The following is a 24,204-nucleotide window of genomic DNA, read 5'->3' as shown; positions in this document are numbered from 1 at the left end:
GGTGCTCTGCAGGGGACAGCCCCAGTGACCACCCAGTGGCTGAGCTCATGGCCCGCAGGTGCAGGACTGATACCTCTCCACTCACTCCCATACAGATACCCTGCATTTAGAGCTGGTTTACCACAGAATAACCAACACACATTTGGGTTCTGTCTGTCACATCAACCACCTCACCAGCAATATTATCTCAGGGTTAATAGAACCAGAGAATTGCTTATGTTGGAAAAAACCCTCTGAGATCATCAAGTCAGACTGTTTCCCCAGCACTGTTGTGGCCACCTCTACACCCTTGCCCCAACTGTCACATCTACGTGGCTTTTAAACACCTCCGGGGAGGGTGATGCCACCACTGCCCTGGACAGCCTGTACCAATGACAACGCTCTCCTTCACACTGCAGGAGGGTCCTTGGAGGGTAAGAACATAGATTTTATTCTCATGAAAATGAAAGATTTGCATGACAAGAAAGAAAATCCTTCCCCCACAGCCAGCAGCCCTCAAACACTGCACAGAAGTGGTTCAGCCACACGCTCCAGTGCAAAACATCACAGTGATCTCCTGAAGGTCACCACAATAGCTAGTAGGGAGAAATTTGGCACTGCTTGTTCTGTCTGATGCACACCCACCCTGCACATGTCCTCCATGCCTGGTTGTGCTTCCAGGAGGTCACAAATTACTCTCTGGCAGTCTAGGCCCAGGTGTCCGGCTCTAGTTGAGAGAAATGTGGCCAATCTCAGTGTCTTGTAGGGTCTGATGCCAGAGCTGGTTTGCAGCAGGAGCCAGGGTAAAGCACAGATTTCTGCTGCATCTCCATAAACCCCCTGCTCTGCCACCACTGTACCTGCAGAAGGGGCGAGGCTGCCACCCAGACAAGCGGCATGCCATCTTAATCATCGTCTCAAAAACTCAGACAGATCCAAATCCAGCCTTTTCTTCCATCTCTAATCTAAACACAAATTCCAGTCATGCTCAAGATTTGGATTCCAGGAATTTCCCCAGAGAGGCAGGAACAGGCAGACTGGACATTTTGGTTCAGATCCATCTCCGACATGGAGGAGGAGAAAGGAGACATGGTTCAAACACAATGCAAGAATGTGTGATTGTCAGCAAGTGCAGCTCCATGCTCCTGCTCTGGAAATACTCACGCCTGTAAGTTCTGAGCTCCATCATAGAAATACAGCTTTTGCCAAACTCCGGAAAATGTTTGATCTGTGCTGCAAAAAGTCACATTCTTTTTTGGCATTCATATTTCAAACTTTAAAGCCCTTTAAGAGCAAATATGTTAATTGTAAGGATTTACCATGGGGATAGAAATAGGAGTTTGTTTCATTTAAACACATTAATATTTTTCCCACTTGTAAAGTCAGCTTTTGGCTTCTGCAGCAGTGCAAATATCACAAACCTTTAACTCGCAAGGGCCCTAAACATTTTCCCCTCAGAGCTCAGTCACATCTGTAAGTTCAGGGGTTTCCAGTTACTAGTTGCTTACATTTATTTAGATATATTTGTTAAATCTGTTATCACAGGGGATATTTAAATTATAACTTTTTTCTGACAGCAAGTGGGATAATGTCTGTATTACAGCAAGATATTACTTGCAATCATGCACAGATATGGATATTTATGGAAGTTTTTCAGAAACACCTCATGGGTTTAGGTACCTGTGACGGAGAGCAGCGTGAAGCAACAGCTGAGTGCTGCTCACTTTATCCCCTCACCTGCCAGGGCAGTATCAAACCTGTGACCAGTTCTGTGAGGAAGAGTCCCGAGGCAGAAACAATCTCCCAAAGTGAGGATATCAAAGTGAGCCAGCCAAGAGGGGGGTGATGGCACAGGGCCAAGGACAGGTCCTCCAGGGGCAGGCAGAGCAGTATGGTTGGAACTCAGTGAGTGCCCACTGCTCCAGGAAGCTCAGGGAGGCTGCTCAGGTGCAATGCAGCACTAACAGACAAGGGAACAACAAAGGTGGGACTGTCTGCCTTTAAAGAGGTGACTCTGAAAGGACTTTTCCTCACATGAGCAGAGGATGGAGGTCAGCCTCAGAGAGGGAGACCAGCAGCCAGCACACGAGTGAAGGCTGTGGAGTCAGCAAAGCCTGCTCCAGGAGTCACAGCCAACATCCAGTGCACTAAGGAGCTGCCCACAGATGTCCAATGGCCAAACCACCCAGGCACGAACACTGGTGCAGGGCCACCCAGCACAGGGGTCAGACAAGAACAGAACAGCAGAGCTCCCTCTGAGCTATGAGATGTTCCCTGTCCACTTCAGCCTGAGAGTAAAAAGCTGCTGAGAGAGACTCTGAACATCAGATGCAGGCTCTGGCCAGCCAAAGGAAGAGCTAACACCGACAAAACCCTCTACCATGAGAGCCGTGAGCTGTGGTCCCATAGAACGACTGTTCAGCAGCTCCCACCTCTCTGACACAGGTCCCCCTGGCAGCCTGTGCTCAGATGGACAAACACAGGGCACACTGGCTCGTGTTCCCCACCCCCTCATTCTGCAGCCAGTATAAGTAATATCCAAGCTGATTTTAATTTGAAAAATATCACCTTAAAAAGATGCCGGTTCCCTGCTGTGAAAATTAAAACCATCTGGATGGAGTGATTTCAAATAATTAATCTAGGACTCCTTTGGCACCACTACTAATTAAAATATGATACCTTCCTCCCCCTTTTTAAATAAAAAATTAACTAAAGTTTAAAGATCTAATAAAACAACGTCATAATTTAGACCTAGATGGAAGTCACCTTTCCGGTGGGCTGCAGAGGTTACGACAGCACTGGGATCCCTCCCAGGCAAGTGCCACAGCACAGCCCAAGCAGCAGAAGATAAGCAGGCATCCAGTGAGACATTTGTGCTGGCAAACACAGCAGCATCCATCCCGGGGCCCCGACAGACAGCCCAAACCCCCCAGGACCATCCTGCACGCAGTGCTGAGGAGTGGGCAGAGGGCAGGAGTTTGGTGGAGGATGTCTGATCCCTGCTGTGACCTGAGCTGCCCTAGGACAGGCCAAGGCCTCACAGAGGGTCCCACTTCTGCAAAATTTGAGTCTCAAGATGTTGGAAACATCTTCTTATTTCCTGACCCCCTTTTCTACAAGAGAGATCCATAGGGTGGGTTACAACCCAGCTGGCTTCTGGTCTGCAGTGCCCTGGACAGCTGATGCTTTGTGCAACACGCATCTCCCTAAGTTCTCTCAAAAGCAGGGACAGGCACCTTAAACAATATATCTAAAATCCTCTGGGATGAATCCCAGCCCTGAAGAATGCAACCAGAGTTCCTGGGGGGTGGAGGCTGACCCAGCATGAGGGGGTGCTCGTGAATCCCACTCCACTCAAACACAGCAGCCACCACCAATGCATGTTACATTAATTCAAACTGCACTTGGAATGCTGTCCTGCCCTGTGATAAATATGCCATGGCACAATGGAAGTGCCAGGGAAAATCCAAGAGAATGTGCAGGAGAGCTCAGGTAAAATGAGTGCAATCATGGCAGAGCATGATCTCAATCATGCCAGAGCATGGCATCTCCATGGCACTCTGCTGCTCAGGACACCTGACTTCCAGCCCCATCTATCCCTGGACACACCACACAGAGATTACAATCTTTATTTTCAAAGGCCCTGTGCTCCAATCTTCAGATCAGGTGTTATCGTTTAAATTCTTTGACAGCTAGATATTCTGATATATTTTCCAGGGGAATAAAAAAAAGAGTGAAAGAGAAAAGATGTCTTTAAAGGGTGAGATCTCCTGCTACATGTTTTGCCTTATTGGCCCATTTAACCTAAATCCTCCTGAAAACTCCCACTGGAAGAGACTAGAATTCTTCACAAGTCTAGGTGAAAAGTATTATATATATATGTTGAAAAGCTATCTACCAGCTAAGAAAACAATAAGTCAGGGAGATATGTGAAGGTGGCAGAAAATATGCCAAATTATCTTTTAGATATTTCCTGAGAGTGGGAGGACAGGAGCCAGAAAAGTATGGAGCAAGGGAGGAGAAAGAGGGCACCTGAGAAGTGTAAGATTTACAAGTACCAATCACAAAATCCTCAGGTCCAGATAAAGAAAGAGATAAAGGGAAAAACATAAGAAGGGTGCAGAAGGACTGGATGCTTCAAGTCTATCCCATAGTTTAGGGTTTTTTACAGGTAAAACTCCTGAAAAGGGAGCCACAGGGAGAGGGAACACAGCTGCTTATACTGTCTGATCTTGCCGCTGGCCAGATACAACAGATTTCCTGGGGAAAAGGATCTCAGAGGGGACCAAGATTTTATTGCTTTGATTGTACTTCTTTTTCTGAAACAGTCGGGGAAACCATTCTCAGACTTGGAACCATTTCCAGTGAGTGAAGAGGATGCACTGATACACTGAGGCTGGGAACATAGCACCTGGGATGGAGGGCAGCTTTCACAGCTTGTTACCCTGATGCTGTGAACCAGGACATTCCCATAGTTCACAGTGCATAGATCACATCTAATGGAGAGTAAAATCCACTCTCTGCTGAGACTGAATCTCCTCCTGAGACTCCCAGCACAGGCAACAGTGCTTAAAATAGTTGCAATCTGTTCAAACACTGCCTGCCCCTACCAAAACCACGTGAATCCCTTCCATGATCACAACATAGGAGAGAATGACCCTGTCTCCACAGCCATGATGTAATGATGAGGGAATAACACCAAATTAGGTAAATTCTGGAGAGTCTAATGAAGCCTGCAGGCTGTGGACCAATGAGGAAATACCTAAGGCTGCATCCCTAAGTTTTGTCTGCACACTTGCATAGTCCTGCAAACTGAATGGTATTTAATAGTTATAATCCACAGAAACCAACTCCCTTCTCAAATATTCAGGTCCAAATTAAGAGTAACCATCCCAATCAGTGAGGCTGGTGCTCAGGAGGGCAGAGTTCTAACCCATATACCACTGCCCTGAGCTTATCCTGTCTGTCCTGAGCACAGCAATATGCACGTCAAAGTATTAAAAGGGATGTACGTGAGGAGGAAGACAAAGAGCAGTTCCGAGACCCAGGCTTCACATATTTTCTGTTTTCAGCCACCACATTGCATGAGACAGGGAACTGCTCAGTGTCAGCACAGAGGCTGCCCAGGGAGCAGCTCTTAGTCCTGACCCAGGGTTTGAAAGGTGCTGTTACTCTAAATGAGGATTTCTGTTAAACACTAGCTTTCACTCAGTCAGCATCCTAACTGTTGCACCTGGGGACAAAGACTTTTTAGGGTGTAAGGCCCTCAGGGCATCAACATATACACCGAGTGCCAAGTCCCCAGGCACGTTTACCTGCCCCATCACAGGGTGATGCAGGAGCGAGGGCTTTGTGTGAACAAAGGACAGGCTGCAGACACAACCTGCCACTCGCAGAACAGCCTCGGTAGCTCTCAGGAACCAGACAGGTTAAATATTTGCATGGGAGACATCAGAAGAAAATCTATAATGCAGCAAAGACCTCAAAGGCACTTCCACTACAGCAACCTGATCCTGTAAATACTTCCACACAAAGGACTTCACACACATCGGAAGTGCCTTGAGTGCTGATAAAGACCCCTACGCGGCTTCAGGGTCCCGTGTCTGCCAGCGCCTGCAGGGTGGGAGCACAGCCTGGGACAGGCTTGGAGGCAGCTTTCCCCGAGGGCTGTGTGCTGCTCACTGCCCACCTGCACCGCCCCAGGGGCAGCGGGATGGGGAAAGGTGCAGGATCCTGGCACAGAGCCCACGTTTCCCTCTTGGCACGCCTCCCTCGGGGTTTCATCTCTGCAGTAGCCGATAGGAGCTGCAGGCCTATGAGTGATGCTTTCGGGCACTCCCACTCTCAAAGCACCACCTCATACCAGGGAGGCTCTTGTCCCACATCCAGCACTCTGAGCTATCCCTTGGCGCTCCCTGGGCTTGTCTGCAGCACACAGGGCCAAGACATGCAGAAATCTCCGTGCTGGTGCCAAGCACACCAGCCCGGGTGCCCAGCCCAAGCCAGCTGTGAAGGCAGGACAGCTGTGCTGCAGTTAACCCACAGGGTGCACAGCCTAGGATGGTCAGGCAGAAACTATCACTCTGACACTGTTTAATATCACTCTCCACTACTTAATATCACTCTCACACTATTTAATATCACTCTTCACTATTTAGGATCACTCTCTATTTAAGCCTGACACACCGTTCCTAGAAACAAGAAATCACAGAACAATTGGGCTGGAAGAGATTTTCAAGCTCAGCCTGCCCTAATCCCCTGGGCAAGGACACCTTGCATTAGACCAGGTTGGTCTAAGCCCTGTCCAACCTGGCCTGGACCATTACAGAGTTCTTACCTGTAGGGATGCCCACCCAAAAAATGTCCCTATCACTTTAGCAGTGGCTAACAAAACACACCCAGGGGAGGATGCTGAACTGGTGGTCCCCAAGCATCTCAGGGACCATTTCAGGCAGATTCTGCCTCCCCACCCTGTAGGGATGTGTTGTTTATGCCAGAATGGCACTATCAAGGTAAAAAGGAGGTTCTGAAACATGAAAATCCTCTTCCCCAAACGGCCCAGGCTCCTGTAGGAGGACAAAGCTTCCAAGCATACTCCCAACAAACTCCAGTCACCACATCTTGGGAGAAGCTTAAATGAAGATGTGCTAATTTGAGGTCTTTTATTAGCCTACACAAATGAAAATTGTTTGAGAGTTCAGCAGATATAAGAATATATATATATATATATATTTATATATAAAAGAATCAGACCAGAATAAATACCAAGGTAGGTCTAAGAGATTTTTGTCTAACTTAAATAAAACTTTAGTATATCTCTGAATCTGTAGTTCTGTGAAAAACAAACCAACCAACCAAACACACACAGAATCCCCTCCAACCTCTCCCATCATAGCTATAAGTACCTTATTACTGGCCCAAGCTGGCACTACCCAGAGGCTGGTCATCCCTTAGCCATGTGAAAAATGAATGTAAAATACTGTAATTCTAACATGGAGCCATTTGCACTCTTTTGTACATCTAAGAAAATAGGATTAGACAGTGGGAAATCAGACTTTACCTCTTGCAGATGTTTTATACATAATTCACCATAAGCGACACTAAAAATATTTTGGCAGTTGCTTCAATGATGGTGAATAAGCTTATCTAGACAAGATTCAGTAAAAGCGGAGGCGGGTAGGTTGTGTGCTTTAGAAATGCCAGGGCAGGGACAGCGGTGAACAAATTCTGCCCTGAACTTCGCCACCTGCAAACTTGCCATGACTAAGAAAAAAGCCTGGAAAGAGAAACATTCAGAATGTTAGCACAGAAATTCCTCTATCTCACCAGGGTGTCCTGCTGCCTCCAAGCACAGCTCAAGTGGACAGTATTCCTACAGAGGCAGGAAAACTGCTTGACAAGCTGCCAGGCTCTGAGTCTGGAATTACTGAAGGATGAGCCTCAAAAAAGTTCAGCAGATCTGTTATGCTTGAAAAAGCACCTAAAATGAAAAATAAAGGGCCAAGCCCTTATGCCTTTGATCATTCTCATTTGAATAAACTCCTACTGACACAGTCAAGCCCAACAGACCTCAGAATACGGCCCTGAGCTCCTCGCTGAAACACATCCAAAGCACTGGAGTCTCTCAGGTCTGGATAGAGTGTGAACCTTTCCCATCCCTGCAGAGGGTTAGAATTACTGCAAGAACAAACCCCAGTGAAGTTATTTTGACTCTCTTGTTCCTAGTCTCAACTGGACCCAATAAAAACACTGATGTACACAAAAATAACAGTAAGGAGAGAATGACCAGCCCAGGAACCCTGTGTGCTCTTGTGTCTCTGCAGAGATGCTCCATTTATGCCCAGGAGCTCAGGACAGAGCACGAGGACCCTGCAGCACTGCTCACCTCCCTCACGCAGCTGCTGGCTGGCTGCTCATCCCTAGGGATGAAGTAGGAGTGATGTCAGCACCACCATCTCCCCTTTCCAAGGAGTCCCAAACACATACATCTCTCCCACATCCCAACACCAAGATGGTTTCACACACTCCAGAAGTCAGCCCATCCAGGCTCCACTGTTGTGTTTGTGAGTGCTCCAAAAAGGGGCTACTCAGGAGAAATGTGTAAAGTATCTGCAGTATAGGCTGAATTAAGATTATTAGACCTGCCCAATAGACAAAGATGTTAAGATCTATCAAGTAGGGTTCTTATTCTGCACCAGCAAAAGCTAAAATTAGGATAATTAATTTTATGGATCAGAATATAAGTGTGTTTATGCATTTTCTCAAAGGGACTCATTGTAACATTTCCTTCTTCCAACAAGTGAAAAATATGCTGAAAATAAAGTTGCAGGATGCTCTGGTGTTTTCAGTAGGATTCTTGTGGCTCTGGAACCCTGAAGAGTGCCTCGGGAAGCACCTTGGAGAAAAGTCCTCTGCACCAGCCCCTATGGAGAGGTTTCTGCTAACAGACACAGCACAATTCTCACAACTGTTTTCAGGGCAGAAGCAACAGAAATAACACAACTACCACCAAAATCGGGTATCACATTAACTCTCCCTTTAGCACCTTTGGTTTCACTTATTTATTTTTGGAAACATTTATCACGGGACTTCTCTTAAACTGTTACCCCTAGTCCTTAGCATATGTAAGACTATATACTTCCCTTTTACTGCATTTTAATTGCATGAGAAGTTTTAAAAGTATTTTTTTTTTCTTTCTTGAAGTCATTTGGGACAAAAGCATCTGGCACTGGGTATTTAAATAAGACCTGTCAGAACTGTAAAATTAGTTTTATGTTTTAATAAAGGTACTTTAAAAATCTCAAATATAATTCTGCATTCAAACCATAAGTGTTTGGATTAAGAAAAGCAGATCCCATGTTAAATCTTAATATAAAAAATATATCAAGTACAGAACTAAGCCAGTCTTCATCTGTGGCATTATAAAGAGCAGCAAAGAAAAGAGGTAATATCTCCAATAGCTTTTCGGGGTGGGGGGGCATTCTGAGTTTAAAGCATTGACAGCAGAAAAATCCGTATTGTATAATTTGTTATTTATCTCAGTTTATCTAGACACCCAGGCCACCTTTAAAGCTCTGACTAACCCCATGTTTCTATCCAAAATTCTCTCCGCCATTTCTGTCCTTGCTGGGAGGGACCATCCTGCCCTCCTCTCCCCACCCTGAAGGGATGGCCCCAAGGATCTGGATGGCAAAAGAACCCTGGAGATGGTGGGTGCCACATTGGCAGGGAGCATCTCTGCTGTAGGTGTGCAGCCCACACCCATCCAGACTGGGATTGACAGAGCTCACTTAGCTTAGAGGACTCTGGTCAGCTCTGCAGTCAGCACAGAATTCACTCCAAGGATCTGCAGACATACAGACAGAAGACAAACCCAAAACCAAACTCTCCTTCCAACACTTGCTACCCCATGCCAGTGAGCACATCCCTCCTCCCCGCCAGGACACCTTCTGACTCCCCTCTTTGTATCTCCCTCCAGCCTTTGGAGTGCCCAGGGAATTGCCCAACCCTACACAGACCTGAATATTTGCAGGCAGCCACGCTGGACACATCTGTGTGCCAAGCCTGAGGACTGGCTGCCCCCACCTTTGGCATGGGAGGACAAAGCCACCTTTGAACCCTGTCAAGGTGACCAAGTCTCCCCATGTTTGCTGCCACCACCTGAGCTAAGCAACCACTGCTGGGACACTCACGACTAGCACCACCAGCACAAAGGAACCCAAGGACACACCACAGTGGTGGGAAAAGGGACAGTCCCTGGCCAACACCACCTTCTCCAAGGGCTTTATAGCCCAGCACAAAGCTGCAGCCTGACCTATGCCAAAAGGGAGCCACTTCTCCGTCCAGGACGCCAAAAGAGGAAACAAAACAGCTAACAGGGACTAAGGAGCTCCAATGCAAGCTCCTGGTGGGGAACTATCTGACCTTTAAGATCTCTTCCAAACCAAAGCATTCTGTGACTGTGGAGTGGCTTTCCAGGTGCTCGGCAGACCTGGGCCTCTGCTGAGGTCACAGTGTGGATGAAGGGAGCGGGCAGGGAAGCGTCACAGGTGCGGACAGGCTCAGGGCAGCCCCCACCCCCCAGCCCCAGCCACGCTGTCACTTCCCTGCCACCAGCTGCTCAACCTGGCACTTCACCATAGGTCACCTCCGGTGTGAGGAGTTAACACTCATCCTCCAGCAGGCGTGATGAAAAGGAGACAAAAAAGCAGGATGCTGGTGAATGACAGCAGTGGGTGGCCCAGCCCTGCACACAACAGGCACAGCCAAGTGTGTCTGGCACCAGACAATGCCTGGGCTGAAGGTGTTTGGGGCGGCAGCGCCAGCGTCATTCTCACAGTGGGGTACCCGGCCATGTCGCCTCAAAAATACACTCCTCTCCTCACTCCCAGCTCTTCCCCAGGGTTGGGTTTGATTTTTTCTGTGTTGTCCTTCCTGTTGGGACATTAGCAGCTCTGAAAAGAAAACAGGTCAAACCCCCTCAAATGGTGTATTTAGAGCTTCCCCTTAGATTCCCGTGGCTTCCTTGCCATTTCCCCACTGCTCTGGGAAGCACAGCCTGATTTTGGAGTAGCAGTCTGACCCCTGGGCCGCATGGGGCCTGACGTCAAGTGCTGCTAATGCATTTTGCACTTGTGCTCTGGGGCAGGAAATCTCAACTTCCAGTGCCAAGGGGTTAATTATAATGTATATAGCAAGGCAGTGGGAATTTTTTTCTCCAGCTAATTAAGAAGTGCAATTACCTTTGAGAAGCAAAGGGATATTCTGGTACACCCAGCTCTGAGAAACAGATTACAGGCATTTAAGACACAAGGACATCTTTGTATTTCTGCATATTCTTAGTTTTTGATGTTGATCATTAACAAGGAATTGTCATATTTCCGATCCATCATCACAATGTCCTGCTGACCGCCCTCTGGAAACCACTGCAACAGGGTAACACAGAGCATTGCTGCTTTCCTTGTGATTATCTGTCCCTCCAGCAACATGCTCAGCTGGCCCATCACCTGCTGCTCAGAGCTCTGGCAAAACTTCCTACTTATTAATTAACAAAGTGTCATGATGACCTTGAGGCGGGCAATACCAAACAGCCCAGTCTGTGCTCAGACCACAAGCTCAGGACTACTTACTCCCAAAGTAAGCAGTGCATTGATGAATGTTGAATTAATTTAATAATAATGATTGTATGTATTTGTAAATATTATTATAAGTAATAATTATAAATTGATACAATAATTATAGTAAGTATTGTATTAATTTAGTAATAAATATTATTGAACTGTCCCATGGCAGCCGCTCTGCATTGCCCTGTCCTACCCAGTGGTGCAGTGCAAATCAGAGGACACCACTTGCAAATCCACCCCCTCTCACAAGCTCTTCCCATCAGCTCCTTGCCTTCGTGTTTGTGCAGAGGCTTAAGAGGTCCAGCTCTCTCTTCTCACCACTCCTGGAGGTGACTGCTGAGCCATTTGCAAGGGGTTAATGTAGTTGAATATTCAGATGTGGGGAGAGGGGCTGCTGGGCTAAAGACAGCAGTGAAAGGTTCTGGGGAACCCTCAAAGTCCTGCTCTGAGGACTCAGCAGAGTTACACATGCAACACAGGCTGCAGCCTCAGCCTGGCTTGGCACAAACTGCACAAATAGACCCTCAGCTGTTCATTGCTCTTTAGGGATGCACTGGGCCACTGCTCTCTGGGAAATGGAGTGCTTAAGTTAGAAACTGGTGCTTTGCAGTTGACAGCAGCCCACACACACTGCAGGGCTCGCACACTTGCAGCAGCAGCCTCCACCTTGACCCAGAATACAGCCAGGAGCAGAGGTGAGGCTGGCAGTGGCAGGAAGACCAACCCTTCCTCTAAAGAGGGGATTTCAAGCAGAAGCTCTGTCCATGTGGGTTAGAAATTAGGCTTATGCTGGGAAAGCTGACAGGGGAGCTCAGCAGCTGGTACCCAACATCAGCAACTCTTTAGCATGATTTGATGATGCTGTGGCAGCTTTATCAGGCTGCCCTTTGATGTGCTGACAGCAGCAAACTGGCTGTGTTGAACTTCTGGCACGCAGGCAGAAGCACACACCCCAAAACCACACCATGTGAGGCCTTTTGTTAAATGAGGAGGAGATAACGCAGTTGACACCTCAGCATGGAGAGATGTCCACTGGCACTGCTCATCTCACAGGGACCTCCAAGAAGCTCCTTTAGACTTGACAACTGACTTATCCCACAGGTATTGCCATCTCTAGGAGCCATCCTTTGGTAGGTGGCTCCCAGAGAAAGGGCATATCAGTTGTCATGAAGCCATTTTACAAGACTATTTATAAAACTGCACAGACCTGTACCAGGCAGAGCATTTCCAGTACAACCAAGTCCCCAGGCAGAATAATCTGTTTCTCTGTTTCTTCAGGAGACTAAGCGAAAATCAGGAAGGCTTTCCTCTGCAAAAGTTGAGAATAATTAGGGTAGAAGAGAGGATAGCAGTTTAGAGCATTTATTACTCTACACAGGAAGGCATCTTGCTCCTTGCTGGTGCAGGCAAGAGGTTGGGAAAGGACCTGGCTCAGCCCTGGAAAAAGCAAGAGAGGGATTACAAAGCTATGCTTGTAGTCTCAGCTTAACCAACGAACCTGCACAGCATTCAATGAAAAAGATTGTAAATGCCTCATCAGCAACACGACCAAGCTACACAGGAAAGAAAAAGGAAAGGCAGATCCAGAGAGAAATAATTTACTCCAGCATTACCTTTCCCTACAGCTTGCTATTTATTGAAGAAGCAGCAAAAACTTGAGTGTGCTTCAGGATACAAACGCTGACACAGAAATTCAGAGCCCTGAACCACTTCCAGCAGGGAAAATATACTGACCGCAGTCTCTTTGGAGGTCAAACAAAATCAATAGCCTTTCTCTCCAGTCTGTCTCTAAACTAAGCTTCTTTCAAAGACATCCAGAGAAAATGGATCATCTTTTGTTGTTCTGTGTGGTTCTGGTTTGGTTTTTTTGTTTGTTTGTTTTTTGGGTTTTTTTTGTTTTTTAAATGGTCAAACATTCATAGAAGCATAAGAACTCCTTCCTCCCTAAGCATACTGAAAGGATTGTATAGAAGTCAACACTGCCCATCAGTTTTACTACACAATAGATGAGTTATCCACTTGTTGGGGAGGAAACCAAGCTGGAAGCTGCTTAGTGCTCGGCAAGAGAGGAAAAAAATAAATCAATGCATTTGCTTGACTGGGATACGTTTAAAGCTGGCTGTCAATTAGTTCAACACAGTTTGCTGTTAGAGAGCACAACAGTTAGCCCCAGGAGCTGAAGTTTGCTGCATTTCCTCAGAGTCCTCCTGCTGAGAAACAGATATTGGCTGCAGCCAGGTCAGGCACATAGGAGGAGAAGGGGTGAGGCTAAAGTCACAGCCAGAGAGTGAGAGCCTGACATCGGATACAGCCAGTGGTGGTGGCTTCCTTCTGTTCTGAGCACATAGCACACCAGACTCGTGTCCAGAGAGGAGCAGAGATGACAGCTGGTTCTCATCCTGATACACAGTGTGCCTCTTGCCTCCTCAGCACACGCCTTCTGAGATAAACTACAGCTTCCACACCCTTGTGCAGATGGTATCATCCCTTCCACACAAGTGGGTCACCCTAAGCTGACCAAAAGGGCAGAAGGACCAAAGAGGGAGAAAGAAAAACTTTCCATATCTCAAATTTTTAAAGCAATATGAATTCTTAAAAATCTCAATACAAAAATCACAAATGGAGACAAACCACAAAAGTCACTTCCCAAGGATCCCACTGAATGCATCCAAAGAAAAAATCACTGCCTTCAGAGCAAGAGATCACCAATGGCTTTACCTGCCAGTTCTGACTATCAGTGTTGAAAGACACTCTTCAAAGCAATAATTCAGGCTGAGAAGGCTCTCAAGAGGTGACCCAGCTCAACCCTCTGCTTTGAGTAGGACCACCAGTGATAGGAACCATCGCTTCCCAGCTGTGCTCCAGCTGCCCTGCAACAGGTCACTCTCTGAGCCAGTGACATCCTGATCTAAGCACAACTAAGGGTGGCAATACTGTATCACAGGCATGGCTGGAGAGGGACAGACACATCTGCAGCTGACTGGGGCCCCAGTACCAGAAGGACTGAGCACTAACCCTAGCAGAGTGAGCTGCCCCTGGCCATGACCATGAGCCTCTGGCACCCTCGCAGCCACAGGGAGTGACATTTGCCAGCAGGTACCCATCTCACACTGCTGCACTGCTGCTGGCAGAACCTCCATGGGCTGTGTCCAAGCCACGCTGTCTCCAATTGCCCTTCCAAGTACAGCACACCCTGAATCGCACTACAGGAAGGAGGGTTTGTTCTCCCAGCCGATGTAAGGGGCACCTCGTTTCTGAGCAAACACATTTAGCATCCTATCATTAGGATCTTAGTCCTGTGCCCACACAGGTCTAATGGTGCTGGAAAATCATGGGGAAGTGCAGAACAGGCTCCGGCAATGGCGACCATCAAATATCCACCCCAGCTCCAGTAGCAGCAGGAACAGCCAAGGCTAGAAGCTAGAAACAAAAGCACTGGTTCTTTGTAATGCTTTTTATCTCCCCTCCTCCAGCCTCCCCAGGTGGGACAATTTACCCGGTGACTATAAAGCTCTTACATGTGCTTGTTAGTACCCCCAAATTAGTAGGTGTAAAGTCAATATCCTTTTGCCTATTTACTCCTAATGAGTCACCAGTCAGAAACTTCATTTGAAAAAAAGGGTTACAAATGCAGATGCCGAAGCAAATGAAATAAAGGCAAGAATCCAAACGTTGCACAAAGGCAAGGGGTTGGGCACACCACACAGCACCAGGCCATTGTCACCGGCTCAAACCTAACAGCTTTGATTTGCCTCCCACCGGCTAAAATGGTTTGAAATGCAAGGTCTGAACAAAGGTGCAAGACACAGGAGGAATGGGAGGCACTGCTGGGCACTTAATCTCCTTTTAGTCTCACACAGGAGCTCCAGGAATGGCTCTGTTGAAGTCGGTGGAGTTTCAGGAGTGTAGGAAAAAGGATAATCAAGCCTTGGCTGTAACAGAGATCCAGCCCTGTGATCCCTCCATGCAACCAGCAGAAACCTTAGTGGGGATTTATGTTGAAGTTACCTTTATGCAAGTTCATTTGGCACTGGAACCTGGGCCTACATCACTGATCCCAACAGGACAAGATCAGCTTTTAGGAGCTGCAGTGTTCACCCTCTAACTTAACCCAATATATGATCTAAAACCAGGAGCCCAAAGCATCCCCCAGTCTGCTTCAGCACTCACTCCTGCACACTGTGAGCCTTGCAGCTGTCTCTGGCCAAACACTGGGGACACCTGGACAATATCTTTTAGACTCATCTGGTGCTTACTTGCCATCCTACTTCTAGCCCTTCCCTGCTGCTTCTCTTCTCTAAGGTCCTCACAGCCTCCAGAAGTTGTGGGCAACATCCCCTGATGCTACAGCTCCCCTCTCACATTCCAACAGCCATTTCCTATCCTGCTTCTCCTTCCAAAAGCACTTAAGAACATCAGGTGTAAACGAAACCACACCAGCTTAAAGCCAGGATCCCAAGCATGTCACACACCACGTGGTCAAACACCTAAGGCTCATATCACAATTTAGCCACTCAGGAGCAACAGTCCGCTGCTTCTCTGCCCCACCAGCCCAGCTTTGGGATAAGGCCAGAGGAGCTGAGCAGCAGAAGAGAACAAGGACTCCTCTCCACAGTCCTACCTGGGGCCAGACCCTCCCAGCTAGAACAGCTGCTGTCACTGCGGGAGAACACCCAAAACTCCAAAGCTCGTCATAGCTGAAAGAGGCAGGGTGATGGTGGATGGCTGAGTTCTGTTTGTATTGCTTTGGGAAGAAATGCGCCTTTTTTGGTAGCTGGTAGCTTTTTAGGCCTCTGGGCACACATTTCAACTCACGGAGACAAGGGCAAAAAATAATCTGAGCACTACCCAGTCATGCCCCAAACTCCACCACCCCAGGCAGCAACAGCAAAGAGGAGAGACACGTTGCCAAGGCCACTACAGCACAACTCAAGGACACAAAGCTCAGGATATATTGAGAAGGTCTCAGCTCCTATGTCACATAAAAGCATGAACTGTCTATTATGGGCATTCAGAAAATACTGGAAGTTCTTCAGGGACCAAAGTGGGCACTATTTATTGCTGGCACAGCTCATTAAAATGGATGATCGCAGAGTGCAGCCATGTGCCCATCTCTGTTGAACTCCAATACCCCCATTCTTCCTCACTGGAAGAAAAAGTAGGTGTTGTTTTTTTTTACTGGGACTTCTCACTGCCTTTACATCCAGCTTGCCTTCTGAGCACTTCTTGCGAGCACTGCAACCACAGACACTCCACACGTGTTCTCCTCTGCATCCGACTGGCAAGCAGTCTGGAAAATGCCAGTATTGGAACGGCCTGGATTCGGCGGTTTCTGAATGCTGATCGGACACTATTTCGTTCAAGCCACAGATAGTCATTTTTGGGGGGTATTTTCAGCTCCCTTTTTGGACTCTTCCAGCTTTCCAAGTGTCATGCATCAGCAGTTCCTCTCCTTCACAGCTTCGTTATTTTTCACCTTTCTGCCGAGCCTGTGGCTCGGTGCAGTTCTGTAGGACCTGGGCCCTTCCCTGTTCTTGCAGACAGCCATGCAGAAACTACTGGCGTTGTAAATGTTTGCTGTGCTCCAGCTTGCAGCTGCGGAAATTCCTGACCATCTGGTTTTTCAAAGAGCCAAGGTAAAATCCGAGCAACTGAAGTCCTTAGTTTTTTATAAATTTAACACCTTTCTTGAGGAAACCCCAACCTGAAAACAGGAACGGTCTCACAGCACCTCAAAGCACTAAATAATTACTTCTAACCAGGCTGCCAGTGTGGTCTCCATTAGCACGGTCTCCTTATCATCTCTCCATCTGCAAAGCTTTCATCCTGCTGGCACACCACGAGGTTAGGGGGTTCTGGGCTGAGGGAGGGACACATGAGGACATTGACATGATGAAATTCATATAGCTTCATTATACGCAAGGAACAAAGTTACTTTTGTGTCCAGTGTCTGAAGGGTCTAGCCCCAGCGTCCCACCACCCCAGCTCAGCCAAGTGAAGCAGGAGATGCTCTAGGTGAGTGGTGAGGCCAAAGCCAACACTACCATGAGTCTCCAAGAATCTGATTTTAGGAGTCTCAAACAGCCAAGGGAGGTTCCACAGTACCTTCAAGGAGAAGTGTAATCTTCACATCAAGTTTTTGTATTTCCCATCCTGTCTTTAGTTAGGCAGTTCTTAATAGGATTATTGACATTTCTCATTTCTTCCAAGTGTTTCTTGTGAAGGAAAAAAAATCTCTTTGGCCACTTTACATCATGTACGGGAATGTTCACCCCAAGCAAAATGTTGACATTTTCCTTCCTTCCTCTCTAAAGTAAAAGCAATTAAAAACCCTCTTGGAAATGCAGACTAGCCTATTTGTAGGGTACTTTTAATTGCACCCCAAGAACCAACTTGAATTTGTCAATGACTGGCCAAATGCTTAGACATGGGAAAACCTCAGAGAGCACAAAACAAAGTTTGGTAACAGACACCGACAGAGAACAACTGCTATAAACCCAAAGGAGCTCTCAGCATTTGTGCACAGAGTCACTCCTGGACTACAAATATATTTAAAATTATGCAAACTTCTTCCAGAACCTAATTACAGAATGGTTTGGGTTGGAAGGGACCCTAAAGATCATCTCCCAGTGTCCCCCCAGCAGTCCCTGCTACAGATTTCAGACAGAAGTAATCACTGTACTGACAAGCACAGCATGTTCCCAGAGCCATGGAGGAGAAAGGAAAGCCCTAAGTTTGTTTCTGTGTTATTTCATGAGAGCCAGGGAAGAACATTTAACAAAGCGGCTGCTTGACCTTTATGGGAAAGCACCATAAACACAGCAAGGCAGGAACAGATAACATCATATTGACCTGTCTTCAGGGCCTGGCATTCACATTTTCATAAAGTGTCTAAGAAGATAAATCACTATACTAATAATATTTGTATTGATTATCTAAACTGAAGCAGCAATCGACTCCATTGTCTCACTTCCTCTTAAATTGCTCACAGATGGGATCCTATTTCCTATTCTGCATTTCTAATGGGAACACTTAAATCACAGTGCAGAATTATATACACACGCACAAACTGTTAACAAAAACCCTTTTATAACTTGCATGAAAATAAAGATTTTTCACTTTGTAGCCCACTTTCCACTCCACACAGAAATTAAAAATGACAAATTATCAGCAGATCTCTAAACTACCTCTCCTCGTTATTTCTGGGTCCTTAATATTTGCTGACAGACAGGACAATGCTTTCCAAACCCTGACCAGTGCTTGTGGACAGTTGAAGTTTGGACACGGAGTTAAAAGGAGATTTATTTTTTTTTTCCCCATGAAAGTCAAGGTTCTTTAAGCTATCTCCAGATCCAGAAGTAGGAAAATCCAAAATCAACGTGGTGTCAGAGGGAAAATAAACGAATGCTTTTGCTGTTAGTGCAGGTACAAAACAAGGACTGCTGCAGAGAGACTGGGCTTCAGGTGTGATGCTGGTTGCAGCAGGAGCTCGGGAGAACAGCTATCAAAATCAAAAGTACAGGAAATTGGCAACAAATTCATTGCTCAAAATAGGTTTGTAATGAATCAAAAAGGCTTGGATTTTTCTTAAACTTCTCATCCTGCCTAAGCAAGGCTTTTCCCCACCCTGGCACAGGCACAGGATATGGCGGAATAAAACCTGAAAATGTCTTCATTGCAGCGTGTTTCATATGGAATGTAATGTCACGCATTACAGTGTGTTTCAAACAGAACCGTTCAGAGCCACCAGGAAGGTGAGAGCAGCCAAGAGCCCTCACTTCCCAGGGCAAGCTGGGAGCCATAGCCCCAGTTCCTGCCCAAGCCCCAGCCCTGGCCCAGGCTCCTGCCTCAGCATGGTCACAAAGCCCTGCCTGGAGGCTCAGTTCATCCCCTTATCTGCTTTCAAGGAACAGCTTCACCACTGCCCTGCTGCAGATGAAAAAGATGACGTTTTAAGGAACAAAAAATAACACAGTTCTCAGGGATTGCTGGGCAAGCAGGGAAAAGCCCAGAGCCACAACACGCAGCTGGAGGGCGAAGGCTGCTCCAGCTCGGGCCAGTCCCCAGAACCAATATGACTGTACAGCTGCCATGGTGAATGATCATCCCCTACACTGAGGTCAGCTCTGCCCCTGGGCTAAGTAAGTGAAAATAAATTGTTTAGAAGACTAAAGGTCTTTTTAAAATTTTGTCTTGTTGTGATGTCAAAACTATAATAGGAAGAGACTGGATGCAGCGATACATCGTTTAAATGGGAAACAGCCATCCTGATGGGTCAGCACAATAAATTACAAAACAGATCCCAGCTCATGCGGGATTTGGGGCTGAGCTGCACCGGCAGACAAACCCTTGCACGCACCTGTTCCTGGCAAGAAAAGCAGCTTGGAAATACACGTGGAAAAATGGTGGAAATGCAGCAATTTTTCACAAATCCAAATTGCTGTTTGGACTATATCTCATCTTTCTTGCAGATAAATTCTGAGCCTTCCAGCCACAATGAATTTAGTGTGTTACTCCTGCCCTTCCCAGGAGAGGGATCAAAATTGATTTAAACTATTCCAGGAAGGGAATGGGTTAATCAGATTTCCCAAGGCAGCTTGCTGTTAAGGTGCCAGAAATACTGAGGGGGAAGAATGACTTGCTAAAAATGGGACAATGGCACTGGTATTTTGCATTTGTTTCCAGGCTTTCAGAGAGAACAAATGGGAGTCATTAGTGAAATGAGTTTAGGGAGTTCTAAATTAGCTGTCAGGCTGCCAAGCCCGAAGAAGTGATATGTCAGCCATTAATTCTGTAGAGCACCGGACTACCCAAACCTAGGAAGGAATCCTGCAAAATTTAGAGTCAATTAAAGGAGGCTGTTTTGCTCTAATAATATTTTCCACACATATTACAACCTCCTCATGGAACAGAGCCCACTTCTACCACAAATGAAATCTCTGGCAGGATGGAGTGTGGCTGATGTCTAGACAGCTGTAATGTGCTCTCCGTGAGCAGCTCCGCTGGCATCTCTGGGCAGCTCCAGCTCGAGCAGGAGGTGGGGGCTGCAGGGCTCAGCACCCTGGCTGGAGTGGCCCCAGGAAGTGACACCCGTTTGCCTCAGCTCCTTGCTGTCTCTATACCACCCAAAGAAGCACATCTGTATGGGGTGTGATGTCTGTGCCCAGAACGGCCATGGCACATGGAGGTCACAGCCGGCATCATGTGCACCCCTTCCCTTCCCTTCCCTTCCCTTCCCTTCCCTTCCCTTCCCTTCCCTTCCCTTCCCTTCCCTTCCCTTCCCTTCCCTTCCCTTCCCTTCCCTTCCCTTCCCTTCCCTTCCCTTCCCTTCCCTTCCCTTCCCTTCCCTTCCCTTCCCTTCCCTTCCCTTCCCTTCCCTTCCCTTCCCTTCCCTTCCCTTCCCTTCCCTTCCCTTCCCTTCCCTTCCCTTCCTTCTGACAAACCCCAGCTCTGCTAAGCCCTCAAACCTCCTGTCCCACGGGAGTTCTGAGCTAATTCCACTGAAACCGGGGGAGCCGTCAGGGGCTGGCACTGCCCCAGTGCCCAGTGCTGGGATGCTGATGTCCCACCTGTGCCCTGCCCCTCGCACAGAGTGTCCCCAAATAAAGCCTCCATGCTGTATCAGTGGGAAGGTTTATAAAACACGGGGTTTATAACCTCCTGAGGGATCGGACCTGAGAGTGGTTTTGAAAGTGTGATGGAATGGATCTATGGACAAAACACCACCCGGAAAGAACCACAGTCCAGCCTTCGGGACACCCAAACACTCCGCAAATTAAAGCTCCCTCCACCAAGAGGAGCAAAGGGATCTCACACCTCTGCACTGATGGCTATCACTGCTTAGTATCCCGGAGGACAGCAGTAGCTGAGGATAAATTAAACCAAAAACCCCATGGCTGTGAAATACAAATGAGGCAAAAAATGCCTTCACCCAACCAAGAGAGCTTTTTCTGCCCAACTGCGCCGGATACACAGATTGTGAACAAACAGGATAGAATGTCTTCTGCCTTTTGTGAAATGAAAATAAATGAAAGGATCTAAGGTTTCAGGTCACTGATCCCTCTCTTCCCTATCTGTACCATTTATCGGAGATAGAATATAAAGGTTCCAGGTCCTTTTTTTTTTTTTTTTTTTTTTGTCAGCACTTTAATGGTTGTTTTTTCTCCCTCACCCTTTCATTTTCTGAATGAAAGGACCACTTAGGAACCTGTAAAGTAATAATAAGCTTATAATAGGAATATTGTTTTACTGGGCCGGTGCAAATTCTTTCTCAATAGGTTGAAAAGATTAAACTAAAAATGCAATTTGTAAATAGATCAGTCCTTTAATTAGTCTATAGTCTGTTAAGAGATAATATTTTGCTCACATAGATAATCTGTTATCTAAAGATTTCAGAGCACTTAAGGAACATCAATTAAGCCTGAAAAAAAAAAACAACCTTGGGAGTCAGGTAAGTGTATTTAGATTAATTAGTGCTGCTGTGAGCAGCAGGCATTTTTATTAGATTTAATTTAGTCCAATAATTGACTTACCTGTTAATGGATTCTAACTCATCTGAGAAGGGATCAAATCCATCTGATTAAAAGGATTACATCGACTCAATTAATTCTATTAACTGACTTAATTTGCCATTTAATAATCTGACACACGGGGCCAAATCTTGGCCCCAAAGAATGCACAAACCAAAAATTACACACCAGAATTATTGACAGCAGAATTATGCGTTGCAGAGCATGCATTTAGCCTCAGGCGTGGCATTTGCACACCTGGATAAAAGTCAAGGGGGATTCCTCTGGCCGGATCGCTCAGCCCTGCAGCATCGTTCCTCCCTGAGCTAGGGCTGGCTGCTCATTCTCCTGTACTTGGGATGGCTGCTTGGAAAGTAGCAGTTCCCTGCCTGAGATCTGCCACCTCCCCTCTGTTCTGGGCATTCTCTGCAACCAAGAGTTCTCTGCAACCAAGAGGTGAGAAGTTTTACAGACGTCAACAAACCTTGCGATAAAAGTAACCTCCCTTCAAAGGCAGGACAGCCCTCCCATTTGGAAGCTGGATATCTTGAGAAAAAAAAAAAAAAAAAAAAAAAAAAAAAGGCATCACTGTCGTGAATGTAAGGGAAGACGGGAAAGAGGTGCTAAAATGCTAAAACATTATTTGCTGCGCTATCCTGAAAACGGGCTGGTGCTAATGCTGATGATGAGCACCAGGGACCTTCGCCCTGACAGCTTTCCACGTGAACCCTGAGCCTGCGTGGCCCTTGCCTGATGTCACCTTCTCCTAAATGGACCGGGCTGTTGAGAGAATTCACAGCTGGAGCCAGCTCACGGGCACCTTTTCCTACGTCTCTTGCCTTTTCTCAGACATGCTTGTCCTTCCAAAGCCTTTCCCAAGCTGCAATCCTCAGGCCACCAACCCACACCCCCTCGCCGTGCGCTCCCGCAGCAGGGCCGGGGCAGGCGGGGGAGCAGGTACCATCTGCGGGAGTGACACAGCCCTGAAGTCAGCGAAGCCCGGCTCTGTCACACCGTGCCAGCACGGACAAGGAGGCAGCCGGAGAGGGCAGGAGAGGGAAAGGGCAGGGGGACACTCAGCCGTCTGCTGCGTGGGAGGAGAGGTGTCCTCCTCCAGATGCAGACCTGACCGGCAAGACGGAGATGTGGATCAAAAGTTTGCAACTGTTGAGATCCCCAGACCCCGTTTAAGCCTCTCTCTGGTCTTGATCAAAGGTTACTCCACAATAATGCCTCAGGGGGCGGGGTTCCTGGCACATAATGAACCCTGTGTCATTGCCTTTGTGTCCAGGTTGGGCTGTAACACAGATGGTTCTCACTCCAGTAACTCTGACATCTCTCCCCTCTCCATTATGCCAGACAGGAGCTTTGCTGTCCCATCCCGACCCGCCGTGCCCCACCTCACTGTCTCCCCGATTATCATGCTCTGAGTGTTCCGTGCCAAGGACCAAGAGCAGATTTCCATAACCTTTCACAGGGCTGGGGGCGAGAAGGCTCCGCAGCCTCAGTGCGTTTGCTGAGGAGGCTCCGGACGGAGCCGGGAGGGGTCTGGGGTTGCAGGCAAACAACCCACGGCCGAAGCACTGTGGCAGCCGGGAGCAGGGTTTGGAGACAGGCAGGGATGGGGGAGCGGGGTTCGGAGACAGGCAGGGATGGGGGAGCGGGGTTCGGAGGCAGGCAGGGATGAGGGAGCGGTGTTCGGAGGCAGGCAGGGATGGGGGAGCAGGGTTCGGAGGCAGGCAGAGATGCAGGAGCTCCCGGCCGGGAACCTCGGGCTCTGCCATGGCAGCACCGCCCTCGGCCACGAGCACGCTCCCGCACGCGCGGGTTTGTTGTTCAGACACGCTTGCATATGTATGAAGGGGACAAGATGGGCTTTGACACATAAATTAGCACTTGTCAGCTGCTCCCGGGAACACTTCCCTGCTGCACCCACTGTAAATGCCCGCCTTTCTTTCACCGAGTCGAAAACTCCATCACGGCACCTGACAGCCACCGTGGGCAGGAGCCGTCCCCGGGCGGCGGCGACGACAGCGCCCAGCGACTCGTTTGCACATCAGAATTCAGGAGGATGAATGCCATAAAATGACACAATAATTAGCAGCCAAGTGGCACTTCTCACTCCTGTAATATCTGGAAATTTGGGAATGACAAAGGACAAGGTTGATGAGACCTCAGGGCAGGGCTTTCTCAGAGAGGAGCTGACCCCGCACAAGTGCCTTGGAGTGTTACTTCCTACCTGCCAGGTGGCCTCTGGCTGTCGCTTCCCGTGGCACAGCTCACGCTGCTTCTGCACCCGCGCCGGCAGTGGCAGCAGCTGCCTTCAGTGCTCAGCATGTGCCTCATCTGACCTGAAGCTTCCTGAGGGAACAACTGCTCCCAGATTTTGACCTGCCCTCCTCGTAGCTCAGCTCCAACTCACCAGTGCTGCACCAGACAATCCCACACGAATGGTTGACCCAGCAAACTCTCACACACACCTCTGCAGCAGCACAAGAATGCACGGGGCTGCACATCCCAAACACGAACAGGACCAGTGTTCTCGAAAGTCCTAAAATCCTCACAACAGCTAATGAGAATAAAAGCATCTCAGC

The 24,204-nt window shown here is 47.8% G+C and overlaps 1 protein-coding gene across 1 annotated transcript in view; it reads right to left on the bottom strand.

Annotated features, from left to right (window-relative positions):
- FGF18 (fibroblast growth factor 18) overlaps positions 1-24,204 on the bottom strand; it is a gene marked incomplete at its 5' end in the record, with an annotated part of 64,983 nt that overhangs the window by 17,217 nt on the left and 23,562 nt on the right. The gene's annotated exons all lie outside the window — the stretch shown is intronic.

Source organism: Zosterops lateralis (assembly GCF_965231275.1).
Source record: "Zosterops lateralis genome assembly, chromosome: 14".
In the NCBI taxonomy this organism is placed as follows: Eukaryota; Metazoa; Chordata; class Aves; order Passeriformes; family Zosteropidae; genus Zosterops; species Zosterops lateralis.
This window is presented reverse-complemented; position numbering and strand designations above follow the sequence as displayed.